Below are 12517 nucleotides of genomic sequence, written 5' to 3' on the forward strand. Positions count from 1 at the left end.
TTTTGGTGACTAACAGTATATAGTAGTACAGTACAGTAGGCCATTGCTGTATCTTGCAGCTCTGTGTCACTGCAAGTATCCATCCATTCCATTTTCTTCCAGTGATTTGGACCAATAATACAATTGATTAGAACGAATAATTCCAGTGATTTTGTCATTTTCTTCCAGTGATTTGGACCAATAACACCATTGATTAGAACGAATAATTCCAGTGATTTGGACGAATACAGGTTGAGTATCCATTATCCAAAATGCTTGGGACCAGAAGTATTTTGGATATCGGATTTTTTCGTATTTTGGAATAATTGCATACCATAATGAGATATCATGGTGACGGGACCTAAATCTAAGCACAGAATGCATTTATGTTTCATATACACCTTATACACAGCCTGAAGGTCATTTTAGCCAATATTTTTTTATAACTGTGCATTAAACAAAGTGTGTGTACATTCACACAATTCATTTATGTTTCATATACACCTTATACACACAGCCTAAAGGTCATTTAATACAATATTTTTATTTTTTAATAACTTTGTGTATTAAACAAAGTTTGTGTACATTGAGTCATCAAAAAACAAATGTTTCACTATCTCACTCTCATTCAAAAAAGTACGTATTTCGGAATATTCCATATTCCGGAATATTTGGATATGGGATACTCAACCTGTAATACCACTGATTAGAACAAATAATTCCAGTGATTTTATCATTTTCTTTCAGTGATTTGGACCAATAATACCATTGATTAGAATGAATAATTCCAGTGATTTTGTCATTTTCTTCCAGTGAGTTGGACCAATAATACTATTGATTAGAACAAATAATTCCAGTGATTTTGTCATTTTCTTCCAGTGATTTGGACCAATAATACCATTGATTAGAACGAATAATTCCTGTGATATTGAGGTGTTTGTGTCGCTTAGCTTAGCCGTCCAGCGACCACAGTGCACCTCTTTTTCTCTTTTCTTTACATCATGTGCTGTTTGGGGCCAATTTTTTTAAGTTCCATCCTGTCTGACACTGCAGTGCCACTCCTAGATGGGACAGGTGTTTGTGCCGCCCTCTTGGGTCGCTTTGCTTAGTCATCCAGCGACCTCGGTGCAAATTATAGGACTTTAGCCTATCAGTGCAAATTATAGGACTTTAGCCTATTAGCAATTCTGCTAAAATTAGCAGCGAGCAAACAACTCGGAATGAGGGCCCATGGCCCTCATTCCGAGTTGTTCGCTCGCAAGCTGCTTTTAGCAGCATTGCACACACTAAGCCGCCGCCTACTGGGAGTGAATCTTAGCTTACCAAAATTGCGAACGAAAGCTTCTCAAAATTGCGATTAGAAATTTCTTTGCAGTTTCTGAGTAGCTCGGGACTTACTCTGCCACTGCGATCAGTTCAGTCAGTTTCGTTCCTGGTTTGACGTCACAAACACACCCAGCGTTCGCCCAGACACTCCCCCGTTTCTCCAGCCACTCCCGCGTTTTTCCCAGAAACGGTAGCATTTTTTCACACACTCCCATAAAACGGCCAGTTTCCACCCAGAAACACCCACTTCCTATCAATTACACTCCGATCACCAGAACGATGAAAAAACCTTGTAATGCCGTGAGTAAAATACTCCTTAGCAAATTTACTTGGCGCAGTCGCAGTGCGAACATTGCACATGCCCAATTAGCGGAAAATCGCTGCAATGTGAAGAAAAATAACGATAATGAGAAGTTAGACACAAATGGGAAATGTAAGCAATGAGGTTTGGTTGAAAAATGGCTTAAAATTGTTTTTGGAGGAGAATGCTGTTCCTGAAAGTGTACTCTTTATGGGTTATCCAAACAAAAACACATAATTTAAATGAGGAAATGTAACATTGATAAAACAAACATTTTGAGGGATATTCAGTGTCATGATGACTAATAATTCAACAGCTACAGTAACTAAATAATTGGAAATCTATATATAATAAACAGGAGTGGGTTAAAACCATACTTGCCTACCTGATCCTCTCCATGAGGGAGAAAATGCTCTGTTCCTGGACTTTCCTGGTAATGTATGATTGTTATCACCTGTGGTGCAGTTGAAGATTATTAAAGTAAGAAAAGGATAAGCACATGAGGCAAGAGGGCCCTGCTCATGAGAGCTTACATTCTAAAGGGGAGGAGTAGACAGACCGGGGTGACACTTGGAGAACGTGGAACAGAGGGTTAGGATGAGATTTGACTGTGTTTGGTGAAGAAGTGGGTCTTGAGAGCCCGTTTGAAGTTTTGTAGAGAGGTGGAGAGTCTGAGGGGGAGAAGTAGGAAATTCCAGAGTAATGTAGCAGCATGTGAAAAATCTTGTAGGTAGGAGTGGGAGGAAGTAATCAGTAGGCAGGAGAGTCGGCGTGCATTAGCAGAGCATAGAGGATGGGTGGGAGAGTAAAGGGAGATAAGGTCAGAGATGTAGATGGGAGAGGAGTGGGTGAGGGCTTTGTAAAGGCCCGTATTCACGGGCAGATCCTGGGAGAGATGTGGGGGGGGGGGGGGGGGGCGCTTATTTCACCCAGCATTGCTATGGCTGTGGGGGATACATACGGAGAGATCTTGCTGAAAATCTAAGCAATCTAGTCAGATTGCTTAGATTATCGCTCCGTGAGTACCCCCGTTAAGCGAGTGTGAGAAGCTGGATATGGATTCTGAATGGGAAGGGGAGCCAGTGAAGGTCTAGTAAGAGAGGAGAGGTGGACGTAGTGCGTTTGGTGAGGACGATGAGCCGGGCAGCAGCATTGAGGATAGATTGAAGTGGAGAGAGGTATTTGTCAGGAATGCCAGACAGGAGGAGATTACAGTAGTCCAGTCTGGAGATGACCAGTGAGTGGATAAGAGTCTTAGTAGCATCCTGGGTCAGAAAGGGTCTGATCCTGGAAATATTATTTAGATGAAAATGGAAGGTTTGTGAGAGGTGCTGAATGTGTAGTTTGAAGGAGAGGGAGAAGTCAAGGATTACTCCAAGACAGCGCACTTGGGGGCTATAGGAGATAGCAGTGCCATCAATAGATAATGAGATTGTAGGAGGTGAGGTTATACGGGAGGTAGGGAAGATGATCAGCTCGGTCTTAGATATGTTAAGTTTAAGAAAGCGCTGGGACATCCAAACAGATATAGCAGAAAGTCAGTTGGAGATACAAGTGAGGAGAGCAGGGGAGAGGTATGGAGAGAAAAGATAGATTTGTGTGTCATCAGCATAGAGATGATATTGGAAACCAAAAGAACTAATGAGCTTACCTAGTGAGGATGTATAGAGAGAGAAAAGAAGAAGACCATGGACAGAACCTTGGAGTACACCTACAGTTAGTGGAAGTGAGGGGGAGGTGGAGTCATGAGAGGAGACAGAGAATGAACGGTCAGAAAGGTAGGAAGACAGCCAAGAGAGGGCAGTATCGCGCAGACCAATGGAGTGAAGGATTTGCAGTAGGAGACGGTGGTCCACAGTGTCAAAAGCAGCAGAGGGTTCAAGAAGAATAAGTAGAGAGTAGTGTCCCTTAGGTTTAGCAACACGGAGGTCATTGCATACTTTTGTAAGGGCAGTTTCAGTGGAGTGGAGAGGACGGAAGCCAGACTGGAATAGAACAAGCAGTGAGTGTGAGGAAAGAAAGGAAGTAAGACAATAGGCTCAAGGAGTTTGGAGGCAAAAGGGAGGAGAGAGATGGGTTGGTAATTGGAGAGAGTGTTTGGATAAAGGGTAGGTTTTTCTAAGAATAGGAGAGATGAGTGACTGCTTGAAGGCAGAGGGGACAGTGCCTGATGAGAGGGAGAGATTGAGAAGGTTGGAAAGATAAGAACAGGCAGAAGGAGAGAGGTAGCGTAGAAGGCGGGAGGGGATAGGGTCAAGTGGGCAGGTGGTGAGGGGACAGGAATGAATGAGGGTCATGACTTCCTCACCAGATGCATTGGAGAAAGATGTCAGAGTTGGTGAGAGGGATGGGGAGGGGTGGTAAGGGATGGGAGGAGGCTGGTTGCTGATGGTCTGGTGTGATGTGATGTCCTGACGTATGGAGTCAATTTTGGATGTGAAGTAAGTGGCAAAGTCAAGAGCAGAGAGTGAGGAAGGGAGACGAGTTGGAGGTGGGCAGAGGAGTGAGTTGAGAGTGGCAAAGAGGTGCCGGGGGTTGGAAGACTGGGAGGAGATGAGGTTCTAGAAGTATGACTGTTTAGCAAGAGAAAGGGCAGCACTGAAGGATGAGAGCACAAGTTTGAAATGGAGGAAGTCTGCCTTAGATTTCCTCCAGTTTCGCTCAGCAGTACGTGAGCATTTTTGCAGATATCTGGTGCATTTGGTGTGCCAAGGATGAGGTGTTAATTTGCGAGGGTGAATAGTGGTTGGTGGAGCAACAGAGTCAAGAGCAGAAGTAAGGGAAGCATTGTATGTGGAAGTGGCTTGTTCAGGGCATGAGAGAGAATAGGAGAGAGAAGTGAGTCAAACAGGGAGGAAAGGAATGTGGTGTCAATAGCCTCAATGTTACGCTTAGTGATGGTAGCCTTAGGAGGTAGAGATGGGGAAGCAGAGAGAGATAGGTTAAAGGAGAGCAAGTGGTGGTCAGAGAGGGGAAATGGGGAGTTGGAAAAGTCAGAAATATCACAACAGTGAGTGAAGACCAGATCCAGTGAGCTCCCATTCACATGGGAGGGTGAGGAGGTCCACTGGGAGAGACCAAGTGAAGAGGTGAGGTTAAGGACTTTAGAGGCAGGGTATTGTGTGGGGATATCGATAGGGATGTTGAAATTGCCTAGAATAATGGAGGGAATGTCAGATAGAGGAAGTGAGGAAGCCAGGAATCAAAGTTGTCGATGATTTTGGAGGCAATGCCAAGGGGACGGTAAATGACAGCTACTCTGAGATGGACTGGTTGGAAGAGGCGTATAGTATGGCCACAAATGTAGAGAATGTAAGGGATGGTTCTGATGGTATTAGTTGATACCCCCCATGGCGACCCCCAGGTCGGGGTGTGTGTGTGTGTGTGTGTGTGTGTGTGTGTGTGTGTGTGTGTGTGTGTGTGAATGTGAGGCCCCCAGCAGAGAGAGCAGCAGGAGACATAGTGTCAGAGGGAGTAATCCAAGTTTCAGTAATGGCTAGTACTGTAGGTGCAGGAAGTTGGAAATGAAAAGGTCATGAGTGGGGACCAGTTTGTTACAAACAGATAATAAAAAAGATATCCTAGACGGAAATCAATACAGGCGCTTTATGATAAAGACCACACTATTAATATTTAAAAAATGCTGCTCTCAAAAAGGTATTCTGTTAAACCTGAATAAACAAATGAACTATAGAAGACTATATTAGAGAGCGCAAACATACATCTTAATTGTAATAAAAACAATTTATTGATATAAACAGCATTTAAAATTGAATTAACTATATTCTTATACAATGGAGCTAGAGAGCCATATACTCATGTAAAACCACTAGATCAGATCATACCATATGTTTATAATCAATTGAGGATAATTCATTAAATGCAAACTTTTATGAGCTCCTGTGATTATTGATCCAATAAAGATGGAAAGAAAGAAATGAGTTCCTTAATATCCAGAACAATTGTTGTTATTCAGCTGACTCCTTGTTGTAAAATATGTTTGCCTATGATATAATTAATTGCCTAATTCAAAAGTACAGGTGCGCAATAACCTCCACCTAAAAGATGGTTTTCTTTACCAGTGTAATACTGGGGCCCCTTAGCCGTTAGTGGATCCAATCATCATAGTTTAGTTAGACATGTGATGGATAATCACAAAGGAGATATAAACAGTATTAGGATACAGGGTTTAGAACATATTAAGCCCACCATCAGAGGAGGGGATAGGTACAATCTCCTCTGTAAACGGGAAGCTTTCTGGATTTTTGCCTTGGGCACTCTTTTTCCCAATGGTCTGAATGATTGCATTGAAATGAACAATGTCTAATATTATATCAATTTTAATTTGTATCCGTTTTAGGCTACCAGTGGGGTAACCCATTGATATCTACATTAATTTTAGAGGACCATCATATCAATTCTCTATAGTGGGATAATTTTATTCATGATTCCCTCTATATATATCTAAATTGACTGATGTACCATGTACTCTTAGAATGAATTAGGCATTGTGGGTGTTATACCAGCATGGTTTGTAGTTTTGAAACACCAATTTTCCTTTTAGTAAAAAGAAAGAAATTAAATAAGAAATATGATTTATAGCATATATGATATTATGTTGTCATATAGTATGGACTCTTCACACTAGGAGAGATTGATAATTAATTCAGTATAATAATAAAAATAATAAATGTAAGAATTATTAAATTATAAGAAATATTATTGGACAGAGACGTGGGGGTATTCGAACCCAGGTCTCATAGTTCAGATGGTCTGGCCATTAGTGTGGTTCGCCACAATGGATATATAGAAATTTGAGAGGTTTTAAACTATATCTCCCCCAATGTGAAGATAATGGCTAATGTCTTGTTTAGCAATTGTCTTATTTTATTTTTTTATATTTTTGTCTCCGCGATGCCAGTAATAGATTTGATTATTTTATTTTTTATTTTAAAGTAAAAATTATGTTTATTTAATATGTAATTAATTCTGTGCAAACTAGGGAATGTAATAGTTAAATACCAAGGTTAATATGAATTGTTTGCTAGAGACCACACCTGTTTGACAGCATGAGATGCACACCTGTTAACGAATGGGTGTGTAAGTATATTGCATACTGATTGGTAGAGGAACCTTTTTTATACTGCACCGGTCTGAGTATCAGACATACCTTCTGAAGAAACCGACGCTACACAAAGTCGGAGAAACGCGTCAAGGGGCAGTGATACGGAGCGACTGAGCCGTGATATCCACTTCACATATCCAGATCATCATTTTTGAGCTATACTGAGACCTGCATTGCCTATTCAGGTGCGCCCCTCTGTTGCTAATTACAGCTTGGCTCGCTGCCACTTCTGCATGTGCTGGACGGTCCTTGTGCGATAGGACCCGGCACTGTCTTCAAACATCCACCGCTGCTGTAGCCGCATCGTCCTTGTGCTATAGGACACGGCTTTAAGAACTGCACTCACGGTGAGAATCTATACCCCACTTCCATATGTGCTGGACGGTCCTTGTGCGATAGGACCCGGCACTACCTTCAAACATCCACCGTTGCTATAGCCGCATCGTCCTTGTGCTATAGGACACGGCTTTAAGAACTGCATATACGGTGAGAATATATACCCCACTAACGGCTAAGGGGCCCCAGTATTACGCTGGTAAAGAAAACCATCTTTTAGGTGGAGGTTATTGCGCACCTGTACTTTTGAATTAGGCAATTAATTATATCATAGGCAAACATATTTTACAACAAGGAGTCAGCTGAATAACAACAATTGTTCTGGATATTAAGGAACTCATTTCTTTCTTTCCATCTTTATTGGATCAATAATCACAGGAGCTCATAAAAGTTTGCATTTAATGAATTATCCTCAATTGATTATAAACATATGGTATGATCTGATCTAGTGGTTTTACATGAGTATATGGCTCTCTAGCTCCATTGTATAAGAATATAGTTAATTCAATTTTAAATGCTGTTTATATCAATAAATTGTTTTTATTACAATTAAGATGTATGTTTTCGCTCTCTAATATAGTCTTCTATTGTTACAAACAGGTCTGGCATTCCAGAGGGCACAGGATAGGGGGTATGAGTTCGTGGGAGAGATGTAAATGAGATTATCAGGCTTGCTGTAGCGATGAGGTGAGATTAACTTTGAGGGCAGGGATGATGAGAGAGTAGTGATGGTGCTGGAGCTAGGAGGGGAAACTGCAGGAGGTGGGCAGGGAGGGAGTTCAGTGTAATGTGGATGGGGGTGTGGGGAGGTGACAGGGAAGGGAGGGAGGGAGCAGGGCAGAGTTGTGGGGTAGCAGGACCATGGGGCAGAGGTGAATGAAAGTGGGGTAACAGGAAAGGAGTAGGAAGAAAACAGAGGGATGGAGGGGAGACTGAGGAGGGGAAAGGGGAGGAGGTGTAGGAGACTAGGGGGGAGGATAAAGGTGTGAACAGGGGGCATGATACATGATTAGGTAGACACAGTGATGTGGGGAGTATAGGAAAACCTTGACATGGTGTTTAGTAGGTAAATAGGTTGAGGGAAACTGGAAGTAGGGGTGGAGGCTGTAAGGGAATCAGAGTAGAAGAATTGCAGAACTGCAGGTGAGAAAAGTAGTGTATGCTCAATGGGTAGTTTGAAGTAAATCAAAAGCATAGATAAAGTGGGTGCAGAAATGTATTTGGATTGTAAGAAATGAGAGGCTTTTGAGAGGGTTAAGAAGCAATGGTAATTCTGTAAGGGTTTTAAGTGTTTGTAGGTAAAATTGCATTGGTGCAGCTATGCATAAAAAACAAATAACAAAAATACAGATACAGGTTGAGTATCCCTTATCCAAAATGCTTGGGACCAGAGGTATTTTGGATATGGGATTTTTCCGTATTTTGGAATAATTGCATACCATAATGAGATATCATGGTGACGGGACCTAAGTCTAAGCACAGAATGCATTTATGTTACATATACACCTTATACACACAGCCAGAAGGTAATTTTAGCCAATATTTTTTGTAACTTTGTGCATTGAACAAAGTGTGTATACATTCACACAATTCATTTATGTTTCATATACACCTTATACACACAGCCTGAAGGTCATTTAATACAATATTTTTAATAACTTTGTGTATTAAACAAAGTTTGTGTACATTGAGCCATCAAAAAACAAAGGTTTCACTATCTCACTCTCACTCAAAAAAGTCCGTATTTCGGAATATTCCGTATTTCGGAATATTTGGATATGGGATACTCAACCTGTACAAGCATTTGTTGGTGAAATGGACGGTTTTTGAAATGTACAAGTAAGGTAGTTCTGTGCTATTTAATCAGATGCAAAAATCAGGAGGTGAGTGATATGAAGACCATGGGGGTAATTCCAAGTTGATCCCAGCAGGAATTTAGGAGGTCATTGTGAGTTTTTCGCTCGCAAGGCGATTTTAGCAGAGTTGCTCACGCTAAGCCGCCGCCTACTGGGAGTGAATCTTAGCTTCTTAAATTTGCGAACGACGTATTCGCAATATTGCGATTACAAACTTCTTAGCAGTTTCAGAGTAGCTTCAGACTTACTCGGCATCTGCGATCAGTTCAGTGCTTGTCGTTCCTGGTTTGACGTCACAAACACTCCCAGCGTTCGCCCAGACACTCCCCCGTTTCTCCAGCCACTCCCGCGTTTTTTCCGGAAACTGTAGCGTTTTTTCCCACACGCCCATAAAACGGCCTGTGTCCGCCCAGTAACACCCATTTCCTGTCAATCACACTACGATCGCCGGAGCGAAGAAAAAGCCGTGAGTAAAAATACTACCTTCATAGCAAATTTACTTGGCGCAGTCGCAGTGCGAACATTGCGCATGCGCACTAAGCAGAAAAACGCTGCGATGCGAAGAAATTTACCGAGCGAACGACTCGGAATGAGGGCCTTAGTTAGCAATTGGGCAAAACGACGTGCACTGCAGGGGAGGCAGATTTAAAATGTGCAGAGAGAGTTAGATTTGGGTGGGTTATTTTATTTCTGTGCAGGGTAAATACTGGCTGCTTTATTTTTACACTGCAATTTAGATTGCAGATTGAACACACCCCACCCAAATCTAACTTTCTCTGCACATGTTATATCTGCCCCCCCTGCAGTGCACATGGTTTTGCCAAATTGCTAACTAAATTCCTGCTGCGATCAACTTGGAATTACCCCCTAAGTGACTCACATTTGTTATTATTTCTTCAGTTTTCTTTGTTTTGTTAGATTGGTGTGCTTCTGTTTTCCTTCTTTTTCACTTCGATTGAATGCTGATGGAACGCTGCTGTTATGCGTCAGTTTTATCACACTTAAGAATAAATGCACAACAAACCGGCTTTGCACAGCCTACAAGATAGAACTTAGGGGGTCATTCCGAGTTGATCGCTAGCTTCAAATCTTCGCTGCACTGCGATGATGCAAAAAAACTGCACTTCTGCGCATGCGTATGCAGAGCAATGCGCAACGTACTTTCACAACGACCGATGTAGTTTTACACATGGTCTAGCGAAGCTTTTCAGTCGCACTGGTGGCTGCAGAGTGATTGACATGAAGTGGGCGTTTCTGGGTGTCAACTGGCCATTTGCAGGGAGTGTTCGAAAAAACGCAGGCTTACCAGGAAAAACGCAGGCGTGCCCGGAAAAACGCAGGCGTGGCTGGGCGAACGCAGGGCGTGTTCGTGACGTCAAAACAGGAACTGAACAGTCTGAAGTGATCGCAAGCGGTGAGTAGGTCTGAAGCTACTCTGAAACTGCACAGAATTATTTTGTAGCCGTTCTGCGATCCTTTCGTTCGCAGTTCAGCTAAGCTAAAATACACTCCCAGTGGGAGGTGGCATAGTTGCACAGCTGCTAAAAACAGCTAGCGAGCGAACAACTCGGAATGACCCGCTTAAGTAGAGAAATACTGCAAGTGAAACCAATAATTGGAATCTCCAACTACACCCCACCCCCAAAATGCCAGGCAGTAAATTACCTTACAAAAACAAACAGGCATACCACATAGCTAACAACTGGGTCCATACAATTCAAAACTAAAGAAAGTACATCAGAATGATATACTATGCAATAATGTTTAAATTTGCATTACCTAGCAGTATCAGCCTGGCCTATAGAAGTATAATGCAGCAGAATATGCCTTCCATCAGTTGAAACATCCAATTCTCAAGCCTGGCGTATTTTCACTGCGGCTCCGGTGCTGCATAAGAGATCGCAGTCGTATGCCGAAACACTCCCATGGCACTCACATAACAATCCCATGACACCTTCTCTTTTTGCAATGACTTCTTGTCACCTCTTTATCTCTACCCTGAAACTCCCGTGGATTACAGACGCTGTCTAAGGTCGTAGCTTTGTCATACGGAAAGGCACAGTAAGGCTTTCCTAGACTTTTTTTCATCGGCACTCGTCCACTGAATCAAGCCCTTAATATCCACGCCTTTATTTTTTAAGTGCATGCAGCCTAAAATCTAACATATAGTTATGATTAACTTACAGTTTTGGCCAGAATGAAAAGGGGTCAAACATCATTAATTAAAATGCTGCACCCAACTTCTGTAGAAGCAGGTTTTACACTTGGTAACGCCCCTTTCACATGCACAAATAACCCGGTATCGATCCACTATATTGCCGGGTCGACAAGGGACACTGTACGATGTGAAAGGGGCCATGGAGAATTCCCTGGTCACCTGATCCGGTAATTCAACCCAGGTTATAAGAAGGGTTATTCCCGGGTTGAATACCGGGTCAGTGGAGACCCGGGACCCGTACACTACATAGGGAGAGGTGGCCCCCCGCCGCTATGGCAACCCAACTAGGCATATTGTCGGGTCAGGAAGCCTGCTGTTAGGGTCCAATGCTGTATCCCTCTCGGAAAAGACCCGTTTTCAATTCTCGAATGGGATTCGGCATTGGAGATGTGAAAGGGGTATAGCAACATATTTCAGATATGAGTGCAAGCCAAAATAAGACATACATTTGAAATATGCTTAATTAATGTCTGCACCCCGTTACTGTACTACATGGGATCCCCACGTATACATGCATGTACAGGGTAACAAATGTTCCATGATGATGATGATGATTAAAAACAAACAACTGTCTTTCGCAGTATTGGAAGAGGCGTGATGTCTGTGCATTGCGCACAAGCCCAGACAGACGCTGTTGTCATGTTCGCCATTGATTATACAAATAAGAATAAACACAGATTTTTCAATTAGGAAGTGTGTCAAAAATGTGGGAAATTCCCTTTGTGGTCTCTTCATGTTCGGTAAAACTACTGATGCTTGGAATTACTGTCATCTGCTAGCATCTGCGTGGCATGTGACTCTGTGTGATCTGCGTGCAGCCAGTCGCGTGCCAGCATTTGAAGAGTCCAAAGGGAATGGAAAATTGGATTCACACAAATCATTTGGACAAAGCTCAATGGAAACCTGGAAGACTACACATTAGTAAGCAGGAAGAAGAGATCTTGATATAAGAACTAACCTTGGTCTGAGACATCATAAAAAGCTCTCTGATGTAATTAGTATCTGCAGGCATTACAAGGGCATGTGGCCTATAAATCTGCTGCATGTGTGTGGTTTATCTGTTGTTTAACTAAACAGCATCAGCTGAATAAATGAATAAACCTTCTATCGGATGAGGTTGTGTCGTGTGTGCTGATCACTTAACCACTATATTATAATTATATTAATTAAAAAAAGACACAGAGACGTAGATTTGGCAGAAGAATTGTTAGCTATTTATTAATTTAAATACATTTATTTAAGGGAAATTATGGTGGCAAAGAAAGGACGGCCAAAATCCGCACAGTCTCCAATGCATAATAACAGCCAACAACATGCATTGCAGGCAGACACCACCCAGGGTGCACAACTCAACTATCACACAACTACTGTATAGC

This window comes from Pseudophryne corroboree, chromosome 2 (genome assembly GCF_028390025.1).
Source record: "Pseudophryne corroboree isolate aPseCor3 chromosome 2, aPseCor3.hap2, whole genome shotgun sequence".
NCBI classification, from domain to species: Eukaryota; Metazoa; Chordata; class Amphibia; order Anura; family Myobatrachidae; genus Pseudophryne; species Pseudophryne corroboree.